This window comes from Dipodomys ordii, unplaced genomic scaffold (assembly GCF_000151885.1).
Source record: "Dipodomys ordii isolate 6190 unplaced genomic scaffold, Dord_2.0 Scaffold8, whole genome shotgun sequence".
Classification (NCBI taxonomy): Eukaryota; Metazoa; Chordata; class Mammalia; order Rodentia; family Heteromyidae; genus Dipodomys; species Dipodomys ordii.
In genome coordinates, this window is record NW_012267224.1 from 27,559,775 (window position 1) to 27,571,644 (window position 11,870).

Here is an 11,870-nt window from a genome sequence, read left to right on the forward strand (position 1 = left end):
AGAAAGAAAGAAAGAAAGAAAGAAAGAAAGAAAGAAAGAAAGAAAGAAAGAAAGAAAGAAAGAAAGAAAAAGAAAGGAGAAAGGAATTCTACATGCTACAACATGGGTGAACCTTTCAGACATTGTGCTTAATGAAATAAGCCAGCCATAAAAAGACAAAGATCTAGCCCGGTGCTGGTGGCTCAGGCTTGTAATCGTAGCTACTCAGGAGGCTGAGATCTGAGGATCATGGTTCAAAGACAGCCTGGACAGGAAAGTCCCTGAGACTCTTATCTCCAATAAACCACCAGAAAACCAGAAGTGGCACTGTGGCTCAAGTAGTAGAGCGCTAGCCTTGAGCTGAAGAGCTAAGGGACAGCACCCAGACCCAGAGTCCAATCCCCACAGTCACACAAAAAAGACAAATATCTAATCCACTTCTATAAAATATTTAAAGTAGTTAAATAGAGAGGGACAGAAAGGAAAATGGAGGCCTCTAAAGGTTGGAAGTTGGGAATAATGGAGAATTTTTGTTCAATGAGTCCAGAGATTCAGTTGGTATGATGAAAGTTGAGAAGGATGTGGTAATGATCACACAATGTGAACATGCCTAGTTCCACTCAATTGTATGCTTAAAAATATACATTTTGCCATAAGAAAAAATACAAATTAGGCATGCATTAAAAGATACTGAGGTAAGCTGGGTGCCAGTGACGCACACTTGTAATCCGATCTTCTCAGGAGGATGAGATCTGAGGATTGCAGTTCAAAGCTAGCCTGGGCAGGCAGGAAAGTCCATAAAATACTTATCTCCAATTGTGCACCAAAAAAGCTGTAAATGGAACTGTAGCTCAAATGGTAGAGCATGAACCTTGAGCAAAAAAGCTCAGGGAAGTACTCAGGCCATGAGTTCAAGCCCTAGGATTGGCATGCATAAATAAACAAACAAACAGAGGTAAATACTAAAAGAAGTAACTCCAAGTTGGAAGTATTTTCTCTAAGGATGAGAAAATGTCATGAGTAAGGCTGCCACTTTTCAAAGAAGCTTTGTAAACTGTGTGCCCATAAAATCTCAACAACACTATAAAACTAGTAACACTAATTAAAAATTTTTTGAGATAATTTATCGCCCTTAATTCACAGATAATTTTAAGCCCCTCAAATCATGGAGAGGCCAAGAAAATTCAGAACAGGAAGTAGCATATTGAGGCCCTGAAAATTCTGGCATGTTTTCACTGAGAATTCAGGATCCTTTCAAGTACAAATACAGGACCCAATAATAGCATCTTTTGTGTATGTCCTAAAATAAACTTTTTTTTGGAGACCTATTTCAAGTCTTCAAGTCTTCTTAAATTACTTTTCTTCATGTTTTATTAAATGCCCAATATGAGTGCAGATTTTTTCCATGTAGCCTAATACTGCTGAATGACATTTTCTTTACTAATCAAAACATACATTTGGAATAAGGTGATTTTCCTGAGTTTCTTTACTGTCTTATAGTTCAGGTTGAATAGGAATTTGGGTTCCTGCATTCAGTGTTGCTCTTTAAATGGTTAGAGCGACTTTGTGGTTGATAAATAAGACAACCTCCTTTATTTTTTATGTGGAGGATCTTGTACTAACCGAGTCCAAAAACCTACCCATGACCACCTTGATGGCAAGAGAGAGCATTTCCATTTCAACTCATCACCCATCTAATATTAATTTTAATGTAAACATTTTCCATTAGAAACGTGATATCATTACAAAAAGCAGTCAGTCTAAGCAATAATATATAATTTACCATGCTTCAGACTTAAAATGAAACCCTCTGTACCCAGTGACTTCCACCATGCCCCATGAGTTATCAGTTGAACACATCTAATGGGCATCTAGAAAATACTTTTTTAAAAGAACTATCAGGACCTAACATCAAGATATCATCCAACACTGTGACAAAGTGATTTTTCCCAGAGTAGTGCTTAGTCATCAATCTTAGAACTTTAAATAAAATTTAAAGGACAAGGCAGTAGAAGACTTTGTGTGTACAGGACTGTATACCATTCTGAGAAGCACTCACACTAATATAATAGCATGCTAAGTGATAAAGCTACAATTGGTCTTAGAGGTCCATGAGAGAGATTGATTGGAATACAGTGTATGCATGCATGGAAATGTCACGATGAAATCTCCCCCCACCTTGTAGCTAATAAAAGGTAGAAAGGAAGAGAGAACGGAAAGAAGGATGGAAGGAAGGAAAGAAGGAAAGACCCAATAAAGAAAATACTAATACATATTGCCTGTATGTTTATATGAAACATTTTATGTGCAATGCTCACAGCAGCCCCTGCAACTAGGTACTATTACTACATTGATGATAAGGAAGAAGATCCAATGAGCGTATCCAAGGCCATGCTGTCTCAGTTCCTGCAATTGGGACTGAAGTGTGTTGGGAGTCCCAAGTATGTGCTTTGCTAAAGCCCAAAAACAAGTGTTGATGAGTTGACATGTGATGTGTATCTAGAAGAATTTGGGTTGACTGACTTCCTAGGGCAATTTAGCTCTGTACATAGGTGATGGTAAACGTAAATTTCTGTCTGGGAGTGTTCCTGATGATAATCCCTGCTGTTTTATATAGCAAAATTAAAAAATATTCTACATGTGCATTACTTGTGGAAATTGTGTCTCTCAGCATAAAAGTTAGGACTAAAAAGTTTGTTTTGCTCCCCTCCCACTTCTTAAGGAACACAGAAGCTCCAAGAGCTAGAAGGACTAGTCTGAGACCATCCACAGCAAAGCCAACCCAGGGCACTGGGCGGGACCAGGTCTGCTGCCTCTTGGGATAGAGATGCCTCCTCCATATGCCTTCACAGAGGCCTCTGATTTCCCTGCTCTATAAATCAATATTTCACATATGTCCTAGAACTTCCCATGTCTCCAATTCCTTTCACTTTTCCCCCAAAAATAATTTATAGCTTATTGCTATAAAATTATTGCTAATTTATAGCTTATTGCTAGGCATGGCAGATCTAACCTATGTACTTCCCCAAATTGTCTCTGAACCACTCGCTCAGTGAAATCTCTGGATGCTGCCGCCATTATCTTCCCTCTCCTCATTGCAGAAGGTCTCTTCCTTGCAAGGAGGAAGGCCAGAAGCTACATGAGCCCCACTGTGTCCCATCTGTCCCACAGCCCCTAGCAGCTTAGCAGCTTCAACATCAGATCCGGCTTTGCAAGCTCTGTGCTGTCCAACATGGGTACAGATCTCCCAACCGCTGCCCCTAGGGTCATTGGGCAAATGTTGACCTTCCTGCAGGAAGGACTCACATTATCAGTTCATTACATTTCTTTCCCACAAAGGACTGCTTAGAGACACAGCGATTCCACATAGCCTACTGAGAGATCTCCTTATGACCAAAATGGTGGCTGTGTTCTTTTGAAGTCAGGTCTAGTACAGAAGTGCCTCCCTCTCTCGTGTCCCCTCTCCCTGCCTTGCGGCTACACTCCTCAATGAAGCAGTACCATAAGCCCTTTACCTCAGGCTCTGTTTCCTCCTCAATTCTTTTCTAGGAACCGTGGCAGTCAGTGGGTTTTGGAGGAAGAGAACTCACAAATGAGAAACATCCTTCCACAAACTCAGCTGGCAATTGTGTGGGTGAGCATCCTTCCCTGAGTGTCCTGGCAAAGGGGAGGTGGATCCAAAAGCCATGCAGAAGAGGCAGTGGGTGACTGGGGCTCACCATAGGCCTCTATGTTTCCACCAAGTGTATAAAGCCATTTAATACTTCAGCTCTTGGTGGATACTTGATGAGCCTAGGCAAGAAGACCCTCAAATGATGAAACAACCGATATGGATAGGGTTAGGGTACTAACCCTACCTAGGCAATCAGTGTTCTTGGATAGATGTGAGCTACTCACTCCATCTCTGGAGGAGGGAAAAGCTTTAACTGATGGGGATCAAGGCTCAGGAAAGCAGCTGGCAGCCCCAGAAACTGAGCCAGTAGCATGTAGCTGCGGATGTTCAGGGCCTGACTTGTCAGGGTAATTTATTTCATGCTCATCACAGCTGATAAGCTATGTAATAAAATCATCTACATTTTATAGATAAGGAAACAGATAAGAAAGCACATGGAGAGAGATTCAGTAACTCATTTCAGGCCACTCCATTTGAAAGGGGCAAAGCCAGGATATAAATTCAGTTAAGCTGACTCGAGAATGGGATCCCCCAAGTATTATGACACTGTGGTATACGGGACAGGACAAAACCTTCCCCGGCAGTCTTAAGCTATGTCCTCTCATCTTCAAGTCTATTCTACTATACCTGGCATTGTGGGGCTGAGACTAGGACTCCAAACCTGTTTCCACTTTGCCAATGGGAAGCTCTCTGGAGATTTCCAAGGCTTAGTGAGGAAGAAGAGCCTGACTGCCTCGTGAGCTTTGTGCTGCAGTAAGTGGTACCCAGGGTAGCACGCTGATAAAGGAGGCTCCTTCCCATGACAGCCATGAAATCCAGTTTGAAGCTTCCTCAGTGTTTGGAGATCACCTCTGTACATCTTATCAAGAGCATGCACAGCTGGCCGAAGGCCCTCCCCAGAGCCAAGACCCCAGGTGACCGCGAGTGGACTCAGAAACACCGGCTTCCCTTCTCTAAACCAGCTCTTTCCTTGGTTTCCCCAGTAAGAGAGAGGGTAGGCTTTGCTTTGCCCATTAATAGTTCCTTCTCCTTTTCAATCAAAGATTCTTTGTATTTAATCAACTATTCTTCACTTCAGTGTTCGCAGTAACTTGTGCTTTCTGCCTCTTGATTGGACTCTGTTGAATATACATACCATCTTATGGACAATCCTGGCACTTAGGTTTGCATCAGAGTTAAATAATTTATCAATAGCTCATGAGAGATTGCCAGGGTTGGGAGCAGGGAGGTGTATGTGGCATCCATCCAAGCAGTAAAAATTCTGGGCAAACAAAGGGATTCAGATCGGTTTACGATGTGTCATTCTCAAGGAAAGAATGCTAAATTCCTTGCACTCTTCAATTCTTCATATCTTGCAGTGATGATAGTCACCTTTTATTAAATCAATACTGGAGACACATCCAAGTATCTGTTGTCAAACATTTCTAATCTTATGGAAATTGAGAGGGTTTCAAAAACACATATATAATATATGCATATGCATATTTTATTATATATCATACACAGATACAGATCTAGATACAGAAGGAAAAAATGGAGAGCAAGATTTGGCCAAGTGAGACACTTCTCAATATGTCTTTACCTACCTTGTAATGGAAAGGGGAAAATCTGGCAAAAGTTGAAAAAAAAAAGCACCGGGCTGGGAAGGTGGCTCAGTGGTAGAGCACTTGCCTTGCATACCTGAGGCCCTGGGTTTGATTCCTCAGCACCACATAAGCAAAAAGAAAAAAGCTGGAAGTGGTGCTGTGGCTCAAGTGGTAGAGTGCTAGCCATGAGCTGAAGAGCTGAGGGACAGCACCCAGGCCCCACGACTGGAGCCCCCCCAAAAAAAGGACCTAGATTCTAATCTAAATTGATGGCCTCTAGAAAAGTAGCAACTTTACTCAGCTTCATTTGCTTTATCTGTTAAGTGGGATAATTAATATGGCTTCTCCTGCCTACATTACAGGCTGATTCAATACAGGAATTCTTTCTTGATCATCTATAGGGAAGATCTGGTAGGTAATATGGTGGGATATATAAAGATAAGTAAAGTACAGTTCCTGAGAGAAGATTTCTTGTTTTTATTTATGTTAGTTTTCATGAGGCAAGGTCCTCTTGATTAGCCCAGGCTGGCTTAGAACTATGAATCCTGCTACTTCAGCTTTCCTAATGCTAGGACTATAGAAGTAGACAACCACGCTTGGCTAAGGGGAGTTTATAATCCAGTACTTCTTCTGCAAATAGCAAAGAGTTCATGGAACAGCCCCTACCAGGCACTATGCTAGGAAGATGAGAATACAATGATGTGTAAAATGTGGTTCTACTCTTCAAGGGGTACCATTCTAATGCATCCTTCCATATCTGCTGAAGAGTTACTTCCTCAAGGAGGCCCTTTCTATTCCTCTGTATAAGATGGTACCACTGAAGCGGACCTTCAATGCTCCAGCCGAACGTGCTTTAATGAAAAAGGGGTGTCAATAGTCTGGGAGCCTGTCTTTGGTAGATTGTAAATGTAAGTTGTGATCTTTTAAAAAATATATAAGGTTCTGGGGAGGGGGAGAAAGGATTGGGACTGGGGGGGGAGGAGGGAGGCTGGGAAGGGAAAGGAGGAGGCTGCAATGCTTGGTAAGAAATGTACGCATTATCCTGCCCATGTAATTGTAACCCCTCTGTACAGTATGTTCACAAATAAAATAAAATAATTAAAAATATATATATATAAGGTTCTATTAAAAACAAAAAATGAATGAATTGTTATTCCTTTTGTAGCAAAAACTATTTTATATCAAAAAGTAATATTCTTAAACTTCCAAGAGAGCCAAATTCAACTTGAACTTGCTAGGAAAACCAGACAATGTATTGGTTTATATGGTTGAAGTATTGCCTTTGGATCAAAATGATGTCATCAGAATTCTATCCATCTTCATCTGTCTCCCATCTCATTCGCTTTTTGTGTAGATGACCTCATCTTCTCTCCCTTTCGTTTTTTGCTTTTTAAGCTGAAAATAGCCTTTCTGTCACTGGGGACAATGGCTTCAAGCAGCTCCAGCTTACCTTACACTTTTAGCCTTCGTTGCAGTAAGAAGAGAAAGATTGTCTTCCCTCACTCCAGAATCTACCAAAAGAAAAGTTTGAGACCTTTATATCAGTCAGGATGCAGTGCAGAGACCTTACTGGTTATTTGAACAAGGAAACTTTAACACACATAATGTCTAACTAGAACAGTACAATATAGTTTAGTAAACTACACTGTAGTTTACTGAAAATTAATCCCACCTCTTAAAATTTCTTGTCTAAATAAAAGTGACCAAAAATAAAACATAAATAACAAGCAGCAATATAAATGTCTCTCCCAGCCCAGAGGAAATAGGCACAGTGAACAGGAACTGAAGAGCAAAGGATCCCCATTCACCCTGCGGGACACAGCCAGTCATTTATAGAGGTAGCTGCCATCCTGGGAGGGAGCAGACGGGTTGTATCTGGCATGTGAAAGCAGCCACCATTGCTAGAGGGGGACAGCGGAGCAAACTGGTATTGATACAATGAAAGTTACAACGCTTGATATCCAAATCATAATAATCAATTCACAACCACAGCTGTAGTTATACAGTGCTAGCTATTTGTTGGACACTATTCTAAGAGCTTTCCAAAAGTTAACTTATTTGTTTTTTTGACCAGAGAAAGTGCTGTGAAGATATAGATGGATCTTCTCTGTACGGCGCCAGGCTCCCTCCACAATATTACTACTACTACTACTACCACTACAACAATAATAATAATAATAAAATAACACCAACATCATGGAATCAGAACCTAGAAAGGAAGTAGCTTCCTGATGCTATAACCTAGCATGATCACTCCACTGCTCTCTGTTGATGCAGTTTAACATTCTACTAGCAGGCAAAGGTGAAAAGTTTATGGGCTTCAGCTCCAAGACAAAGAAGACTAGATTTGGAGTTAAGAGGCAATAAATTAGGTATAACCTGCTTGGATGAGAGAGACAGTCCTGAAGTAATCACTATGTCCAAGAGAAGTATTGGTTGTTATTGCAATAATTAGAAACTGGTTGTTATTAGCTGGATATCAAGGAATATGACTTTCATCCCACTAACTAATGTGAATATCTTAACCTCAAAAGAAAAATTAAAAACATCTATCCAAATAAAGGGGGTAAATATGATTGTATGTTCTATGTAGGTAAGTATGAAAATGTCACAATGAAATTCATTATTTTTATAGTTAATAGAAACCAATAAAATGTTCTCAAAATAAATTTTAAAATCTAACTTCTATAAATATTTTAACACAAAAAATCCATTATATAGAAATAATGAACCTTTCATTAGTAAGGTTACTAAGAGCCTTTGCTCTTAGTGTTACTCTACACAACAAGCTTTTTCTTTATAGCTTTTTAAAAAAATATTTTCACAATTACATAAAAAGACAAGCTTTTCTCCCCTATGACCCATCAATCCCACTTTTGGGCATTTAACCAAACAATCACAAACAAGGTCATATCAAAGCTACCAGCACAACCATGTTTATTGCAACATTATTCACCATAGCTAAGATATGGAACCAACCCAACGCCCCTCAGTAGATGAATGGATCAAGAAAATGTGAAAGAGAGAGAGAGAGAGAGATTGGAATTCTATGCCTCCAGCAGAAAGAATGACATCACCCCATTTGTTAGGAAATGGAAAGACTTGGGAAAAATTATATTAAGTGAAGTAAGACAGGCTCAAAGAAATGTAAGTCCCATGGTTTCCCTTATTTGCAATAACTAGTACATGTCTAGGACACGCAGAAAAGGTCAAAAGCTATGTCTATATGACCAGATAAGATGATGTTAAGTGAAATGAACCCCAAGATAGGTATACAAGTGTTTTTTTTCTTTCTTGATATTGTTTTTAATGTATTTAAAATATATTATATGATTTTTTTGTTTCTTTTATATGTTCTGCCCCCATGGTATAACCCCTGTTTTCACTGTATTTGATTCTAGTGTCCTGCATCTTGTATATACATTTTTGTAATTTGGGGAGGGGAAGGGATATAACAAAATGCTTAAATAAGGATACAGGTTGACCTATTGTAACAACAAGAGGTACAAGACACTATGTTGAAAAAGAACTTTACAATTTGGGGGGGGAGGGGAGGAGGGAAGATTGAGGAGGTGAGGAGGGAAGGGATGTAGGGAGAAAACAAAGGAGAAGGTAATAATACTCAATAGGAAATGTACTCATTACCCTACTCATGTAACTGTAACCCCTCTGTACAGTATTTTTACAATAAAATATATATGAAAAATCAAAAAAATAGAAAAATAAAATTCTATGAATCCTAGAGAGAAAGAAAGAGTAGTGTAAAGGGGGTAGATTTGATTAAAGTACATTATATACAAATTTTAAATATAAAAAAAGACGAGCTCTTTCTGAAAATTGTTTTGTGTATGTATTTTGTTAAAAGAATATTTTTTTCATGATACTCTTAGGGCTTTTCCCCCTTTTAAAAGGAAACTGACTGCCCCTGTTTATAAAAATCACTTCAAAACATTCCAAGCAAGAGTTATACAAATCAGAGGAGACTTTTTCCAATAAGTTACCAGGCATTGATGAGACCTTGCTAAGGCCTTGCTCCCATGATACACTGTATAAACAGAATTACACATTGTGTAAATTTCTAAACAGAAATTCAAGGTCTTAGTGGGAGTTAAAGAGACCCTCACAAAGAAATGTCACAGAAGAAAGACTTGCTTTCTTTCCCCTTCAGACACAAGACTGCTTTTTCTAACAACTCTTCCAAAAGTCAGAGTTATGAGACCATGTGGTAAACCCATTACCAGAGGAAAAGAAGCAGAAACAAGAGCATACAATTCACCCTTCAGATTTGTGGATTTTGCATTGATGAGTCTAAGCCAACTACAGATGGAAAATACCTTCCCATTGCATCTGCACTCAACTTACACAGACTTTTTTCCCCCTTGTAACTATCCACTAAACAATTCTGTGTGGCAACTATTCACATAGCATTTGTCTTGCTTAAGGTATTGTAAATCATTTAGAGATAAAGTGTAGGCACAGGTGATACATAAATGCTTTTCTCTTACAGAGCAATATTAAATACTAGGTTTCCCGAGAGTTAATTTGAACTTTAAGAGAGCTCTTTCTCTTTCTTAGCCTGGCATAATTTTTTCTATTAGCTTCTCAATCATCATCTGGAAAGAAAACATTCATGAACAACATCATTAAAAACAGCTCTGATAAAGCACAGTAATTACTCTGTATCAAGAGAGACGTTTTTATCTTCTAACGTGCTTTTCTCTTTTCCCTATGAGTCAACTAAATTGATAAGGAAGAATACACAACATAATGTGGAAAAGGTGTGGCTCCAAGGGTAGAGTGCCAGCTTGGAGCAGAAAAGAGCTAACAGTACTGAACACAATGACATATTGTTTCTGCACACTGTTGGTGAACATTTCATTCTTGGAATTTAGAAGTGATCATGTTTGTTCCCAAAGTTGAAATCTCAACATTACTAAAGACCATACTGAAATAACATGGACATCGTTTTCTTAAGACCTTCAGAGAGTATTGCACTATTTCATTCCAGTAGAGCATTTTTTGAGACTCACGATGGAAGGTGGTGTCTTTATGACAATGAGAAAGAGTAGGTATGGGTAGAGGGTAAGTGATTGGTAAGAATAACAGATGTCCACTTCACCACTGCAAAATCATTTGCAGAGAAAGTTTTAGTCATTCATAACTGTTTTGTTCCCTTCTTTGTTCTTTAGTAAATACTTGCAAATAAATAAATGCAAGAATACCTGTTATATGTCTGGTTCTATAAACTTCCCACCTTGGCTAGCTAGCAAGTCTGCCCTCATAGAACTTTCAGTGTCGCAGAGAACACAACCTTTCACTTCCTGAATAAAAAAAAGTATACGAAAATCAACAAGAGCCACTTCTCACCTGTGTGAGAAAGGTACTAATGGCTCATACCTATAGTCCTAACTACTCAGGAGACTTGAGGTCTGGAGGATTGTGGTCAAAGCCATCCAGGCAGAAATGTCCATGAGACTCCATCTCCAAAATAGCCAGCAAAAAGTTAGAATGGAAGTGTAACTCAGGAGGTAGAGGGCCAGCCAAGCAGGCAAATCTAGCAAGCTCAAAGCCCTTGAGTTCAAATCCTTTTTCTTTCCATGTTTGGAGCTGAATCCCAGCAACCTGAAGACAAAAGGCCAGTATAGTAGATCAGAAAACAAAAAAAGGTTTTAAGACTCTTGTCTGTAAACCTTGAGGTCACCTTGGCACCATCTGCCTGAAGGCTTCAGACCCTATGGGATTCCCTTCTGTATCTATCACGTGCTGTTTCATGCACCCACATATTCCACCACCCCTATACTACTTTATCTTCCATCTACCTCCATTTAGGCATTGGCCTAAATTTTCACCACCACTTCCACAGTTCTCAGAAATGAGCCATTGCACATAATCATTGAGAAATACCATTAAAGGAGTGACTGACTGAATGGCTCCCACATCTTCATTAACACTCTAGTTCTATAGAATAAAGTCCAAAGAATTCACCTGGCGTTCAAGACCCTTCAGGATTGGGCCCCAGGCTCTCTTCCTAGCCTTCTTTATGACATTCACATATCCTACAAGTACAGTGCAGTAGGGCTTATTTTTGTTCTCTCAAACATCATGTCTGTGCTGCTAGAACAAAATACCACAGACTCAGTCATTTAAGGGAACAGAAAGTTATTCGTTCTCAAAGCTGGAAAATCTGAGACACTTTTACAGGTTTGAGGATCTGCTACAGACTGCATACTCAAAGGAGAGACATTGTGTCTTCATGAGGAAGAAGGGGAGGAACAGGTCTGCCTTAGGCTGCCTAAAGCCTCTTTTATAAGGGCCTAAACATGATATATAAGGGAGAACCCTCACTGAACTAGTCACTTCTTAAAGTCTTAAAGTCCTACCTCCTATATAGGTGTGGGCTAGTGCTGAGGCTAGAACTCAGGACCTCTCACTCTTTGCTTAGCTTTTTCATTCAAGGCTTACCCTCTACCACTTCAGCCACACCTCCACTTCCTTGTCTTTTTTCCCCCTGGTTAATTGGAGGTTAGACTGTCTGGATTTGTCGGCTTGGGCTGGCTTTGCATCACCATTCTCAGGTCTCAGCCTCCTGCATATTTAGGATTACAAATGTGAGTGACAAGCACCAGCCAAGT